The sequence below is a fragment of the Salmo trutta genome, chromosome 32, assembly GCF_901001165.1.
Source record: "Salmo trutta chromosome 32, fSalTru1.1, whole genome shotgun sequence".
Taxonomy (NCBI): Eukaryota; Metazoa; Chordata; class Actinopteri; order Salmoniformes; family Salmonidae; genus Salmo; species Salmo trutta.
This window is the reverse complement of record NC_042988.1, coordinates 43,850,917-43,857,043: the sequence shown is the minus strand read 5'-3', so window position 1 is coordinate 43,857,043 and position 6,127 is coordinate 43,850,917.

Here is a 6,127-nt window from a genome sequence, read left to right as displayed (position 1 = left end):
CTACATGGAGGATGTTTACCATTGTAGCCTACATGGGGGATGTTTACCACTGTAGCCTACATGGGGGATGTTTACCACTGTAGCCTACATGGGGGGGATGTTTACCACTGTAGCCTACATGGAGGATGTTTACCACTGTAGCCTACATGGGGGGATGTTTACCACTGTAGCCTACATGGGGGATGTTTACCACTGTAGCCTACATGGGGGGATGTTTACCACTGTAGCCTACATGGGGGATGTTTACCACTGTAGCCTACATGGGGGATGTTTACCACTGTAGCCTACATGGGGGATGTTTACCACTGTAGCCTACATGGGGGATGTTTACCACTTGTAGCCTACATGGGGGATGTTTACCACTGTAGCCTACATGGGGGATGTTACCACTGTAGCCTACATGGGGGATGTTACCACGTAGCCTAATGGGGATGTTTACCACTGTAGCCTACATGGGGGATGTTTACCACTGTAGGCTACATGGGGGATGTTTACCACTGTAGCCTACATGGGGGGGATGTTTACCACTGTAGCCTACATGGAGGATGTTTACCATTGTAGCCTACATGGGGGGATGTTTACCACTGTAGCCTACATGGGGGATGTTTACCACTGTAGCCTACATGGAGGGATGTTTACCACTGTAGCCTACATGGGGGATGTTTACCACTGTAGCCTACATGGGGGGGATGTTTACCACTGTAGCCTACATGGGGGATGTTTACCACTGTAGCCTACATGGGGGATGTTTACCACTGTAGCCTACATGGGGGGGGATGTTTACCACTGTAGCCTACATGGGGGATGTTTACCACTGTAGCTTACATGGAGGGATGTTTACCACTGTAGCCTACATGGGGGGATGTTTACCACTGTAGCCTACATGGAGGGATGTTTACCACTGTAGCCTACATGGGGGATGTTTACCACTGTAGCCTACATGGGGGATGTTTACCACTGTAGCCTACATGGGGGATGTTTACCACTGTAGCCTACATGGGGGATGTTTACCACTGTAGCCTACATGGGGGATGTTTACCATTGTAGCCTACATGGGGGATGTTTACCACTGTAGCCTACATGGGGGGATGTTTACCACTGTAGCCTACATGGGGGATGTTTACCACTGTAGCCTACATGGGGGATGTTTACCACTGTAGGCTACATGGGGGATGTTTACCACTGTAGCCTACATGGGGGGGATGTTTACCACTGTAGCCTACATGGAGGATGTTTACCATTGTAGCCTACATGGGGGGATGTTTACCACTGTAGCCTACATGGGGGATGTTTACCACTGTAGCCTACATGGAGGGATGTTTACCACTGTAGCCTACATGGGGGATGTTTACCACTGTAGCCTACATGGAGGGATGTTTACCACTGTAGCCTACATGGGGGGATGTTTACCACTGTAGCCTACATGGGGGATGTTTACCACTGTAGCCTACATGGGGGGGATGTTTACCACTGTAGCCTACATGGGGGATGTTTACCACTGTAGCCTACATGGGGGGATGTTTACCACTGTAGCCTACATGGGGGGATGTTTACCACTGTAGCCTACATGGGGGATGTTTACCACTGTAGCCTACATGGGGGATGTTTACCACTGTAGCCTACATGGGGGATGTTTACCACTGTAGCCTACATGGGGGGATGTTTACCACTGTAGCCTACATGGGGGATGTTTACCAATATACATGCTGCACTAATACTGTTTTTCATACTAAGATGGACCAAGATGTTTTGCTTTTGCACATATATGTTCCAATATGTTGATGCATTGATTTAAACAGTAAGAATAGGATGCAATGTCCAAACCAAAATATAAGCTTGTTTGACAAAAACATTTAACACTGTTGGTTGCATAAATAATGATTACTGCTAAATGTTACATGAAATGCAAATATGAAATATGAAAACCGAATGGAAAACCCTTTTATCTATTGTACTGACAATAATTCACTTAATGGTGAGACATTTACATATTTTTCCATGCATCTTTTGTCATGCTGGATGTTTAGAGATTATTTTGTGACGTTGGATGTTTTGTGATGCTGGATGTTTTGTCATGCTGGATGTTTGGTCATGCTGGATGTTTTGTAATGCTGGATGTTTTGACATGCTGGATCTTTTGTGATGCTGGATGTTTTGTGATGCTGGATGTTTTGACATGCTGGATGTTTTGTGATGCTGGATGTTTTGTGATGCTGGATGTTTTGACATGCTGGATGTTTTGTGATGCTGGATGTTTTGTCATGCTGGATGTTTTGTCATGCTGGATGTTTTGTGATGCTGTATGTTTGGTCATGCTGGATGTTTGGTCATGCTGGATGTTTTGACATGCTGGATGTTTGGTCATGCTGGATGTTTTGTGATGCTCTATGTTTTGACATGCTGGATGTTTTGTCATGCTGGATGTTTGGTCATGCTGGATGTTTTGTAATGCTGGATGTTTTGTGATGCTGGATGTTTTGTGATACTGGATGTTTTGTGATACTGGATGTTTGGTCATGCTGGATGTTTTGTGATGCTGTATGTTTTGACATGCTGGATGTTTTGTCCTGCTGAATATTTGAACTATGAGTAGGTAATGATTTGAGTCATCCTCCTTCAGTAGTGTAAAAGACAATTAGCACTTGAACGTTGTAATGAAATACTGTGTGTAAATACTGAAGTGATGTATGATTGTTAATAAAATTGTTCATTGACCAATTTGTTATACTGTGTCCATGTGTATAGGCTGCAAGTACGTTGAAATGTAGTTGTGGCGTGTATTAATGGAAGCCAAGGGAAGCTAGGCTTCCCCCCAAAACTGTATAATACAACAACAAAAAATGTATCTTTCGTCGCTCTGTGTTTCATAATTTTCCTTCAATTCACAAGAGGCTGAATGTGCAGTATCTCACCGTAGAAAGCAATCCAAGAGAGTGAAACTGCACCCCCCCAGTGCGTGTAGTGAAACTGCACCCCCCCAGTGCGTGTAGAGAGTGAAACTGCACCCCCCCCAGTGCGTGTAGAGTGAAACTGCACCCCCCCCCCAGTACATGTAGAGAGTGAAACTGCACCCCCCCAGTACGTGTAGAGTGAAACTGCACCCCCCCAGTACGTGTAGAGTGTGAAACTGCACCCCCCCAGTGCGTGTAGAGAGTGAAACTGCCCCCCCCCAGTACGTGTAGAGTGAAACTGCACCCCCCCAGTACGTGTAGAGTGTGAAACTGCACCCCCCCAGTACGTGTAGAGTGTGAAACTGCACCCCCCCAGTACGTGTAGAGTGTGAAACTGCACCCCCCCAGTACGTGTAGAGTGTGAAACTGCACCCCCCCAGTACGTGTAGAGTGTGAAACTGCACCCCCCCAGTGCGTGTAGAGAGTGAAACTGCACCCCCCAGTACGTGTAGAGTGTGAAACTGCACCCCCCCAGTACGTGTAGAGAGTGAAACTGCACCCCCCAGTACGTGTAGAGTGTGAAACTGCACCCCCCCAGTACGTGTAGAGAGTGAAACTGCACCCCCCAGTGCGTGTAGAGTGTGAAACTGCACCCCCCCAGTACGTGTAGAGAGTGAAACTGCACCCCCCAGTACGTGTAGAGTGTGAAACTGCACCCCCCCCAGTACGTGTAGAGAGTGAAACTGCACCCCCCAGTACGTGTAGAGTGTGAAACTGCACCCCCCCAGTACGTGTAGAGTGTGAAACTGCACCCCCCCCAGTGCGTGTAGAGTGAAACTGCACCCCCCCAGTACGCGTAGAGAGTGAAACTGCACCCCCCCAGTACGTGTAGAGAGTGAAACAGCACCCCCCCAGTACGTGGAGAGTGTGAAACTGCACCCCCCCAGTACACGTAGAGAGTGTGAACCTGCACCCCCCCAGTACGTGTAGAGAGTGAAACTGCACCCCCCCAGTACGTGTAGAGAGTGAAACTGCACCCCCCCAGTACGTGTAGAGTGTGAAACTGCACCCCCCCAGTACACGTAGAGAGTGAACCTGCACCCCCCCCCCCCCAGTACGTGTAGAGAGTGAACCTGCACCCCCCCCCCCAGTACGTGTAGAGAGTGAAACTGCACCCCCCCAGTACGTGTAGAGAGTGAAACTGCACCCCCCCAGTGCGTGTAGAGTGAAACTGCACCCCCCCAGTACGTGTAGAGTGAAACTGCACCCCCCCAGTGCGTGTAGAGTGAAACTGCACCCCCCCAGTACGTGTAGAGTGAAACTGCACCCCCCCAGTACGTGTAGAGTGAAACTGCACCCCCCCAGTACGTGTAGAGTGAAACTGCACCCCCCCAGTGCGTGTAGTGTGAAACTGCACCCCCCCCCCAGTACGTGTAGAGAGTGAAACTGCACCCCCCCAGTACGTGTAGAGAGTGAAACTGCACCCCCCCAGTGCGTGTAGAGTGAAACTGCACCCCCCCCCAGTGCGTGTAGAGTGTGAAACTGCACCCCCCCCCCAGTACGTGTAGAGAGTGAAACTGCACCCCCCCCCCCCCAGTGCGTGTAGAGTGTGAAACTGCACCCCCCCCCCCAGTGCGTGTAGAGTGTGAAACTGCACCCCTCAGTATCTGATGCTGTCTGGTCAGAAATAGCATGATATTGTTACCGGCCATAGCATTGAATACAAGGGAAGTCAGCGAGCATTTGGCCTGCCTTGATTAAAATATATATATATATTATATATTAGCCAATTGACGTTGAGCTGAACTGTGTGACTGGTCCTGATGCACACAAAAACGTGGATGTGGCTTCACACCAATCACATCAAAAGCCAAACGTCATTGACAGAAGAAAAAAAACTTGAATTGTTGCATCTCATCATTGTTGTCCTCTGGTGGCTAGCTGGCTAAAAGTGTCTCTTTCCTATATTAGCCTTGGATTGAGATGTGGAATTGGACTTGTGGTTTGACTTAATTCTCCGTACTGGCCAATGATTAAAACTGCAATTCTGATCCAACCATAAAGATGGTTGTCCTTCCACAGAGGAACTCTGGAGCTCTGTCAGAGTGACAGAGCCACCTCTCTTGTTGGCCACCTCTCTGAACAAGGCCCTTGTCCTCGGATTGCTCAGTTTGGCCTGGCGGCCAGCTCTAGGGAGAGTCTTGATGGTTCCAAACTTTTTCCATTTAAGAATGATGGAGACCACTGTGTTCTTGGGGTCCTTTAATGCTGCAGAATTTCTTTGGTACCCTTTTCCCAGATCTGTGCCTCGACACCATCCTGTCTCGGAGCTCTATGGACAATTCCTTCGACCTCATTTGTTACCTTTAATTTGTTACCTTTATTTAACTAGGCAAGTCAGTTAAGAACAAATTCTTATTTTCAATGACAGCCTAGGAACAGCAGGTTAACTGCCTTGTTCAGGGGCAGAACAACAGATTCTTACCTTGTCAGCTCTGGGATTTGATCTTGCAACCTTCCGGTTACAAGTCCAACGCTCTAACCACTAGGCTACCTGCCACCTCACGGCTTGGTTTTTGCTCTGTAAACTGTAGGACCTTATATAGACAGGTGTGTGCCTTTCAAATCATGTCCAATCAATTACATTTACCACAGGTGGACTCCAATCAAGTTGTAGAAACATCTCAAGGATGATCAATGGAAACAGGATGCACCTGAGCTCAGTTTCGAGTCTCATGGGAAAGGGTCTGAATACTTATGTAAATAAGGTATCTGTTTTTTTATTTTTAAACATTTGCAAAGATTTCTGAACCTGTTTTCGTTTTATCATTATGGGGTATTGTGTGTAGATTGAGGAATTAAAAATATATATATTTCAGAATAACGTAACAAAATGTGGAAAAAGTACTTTACAGTATTCAGATCTGATCTACAACAAGAGTCAGACTGTACGTTCTCAAAAAGCTGGGATCTTTTAATGTTGACTGTACTATACGGACTCTGTTTTACAAATCTTTCAATGAGAGTAGTTTAACTTTTTGTATTGTTTGTTGGTTTGGCAATGCCACTGTTAGCCAGAGAAATATGCTTAGAAGGATTATCACCACAGCAAGCAAGGTACTTGGAGTCAAACAGACAGGCCTGGATGAGATCTTTAAGGTCAGGGCCCTCCCCAAGGTACTTGTAGTCAAACAGACAGGCCTGGATGAGATCTTTAAGGTCAGGGCCCTCCCCAA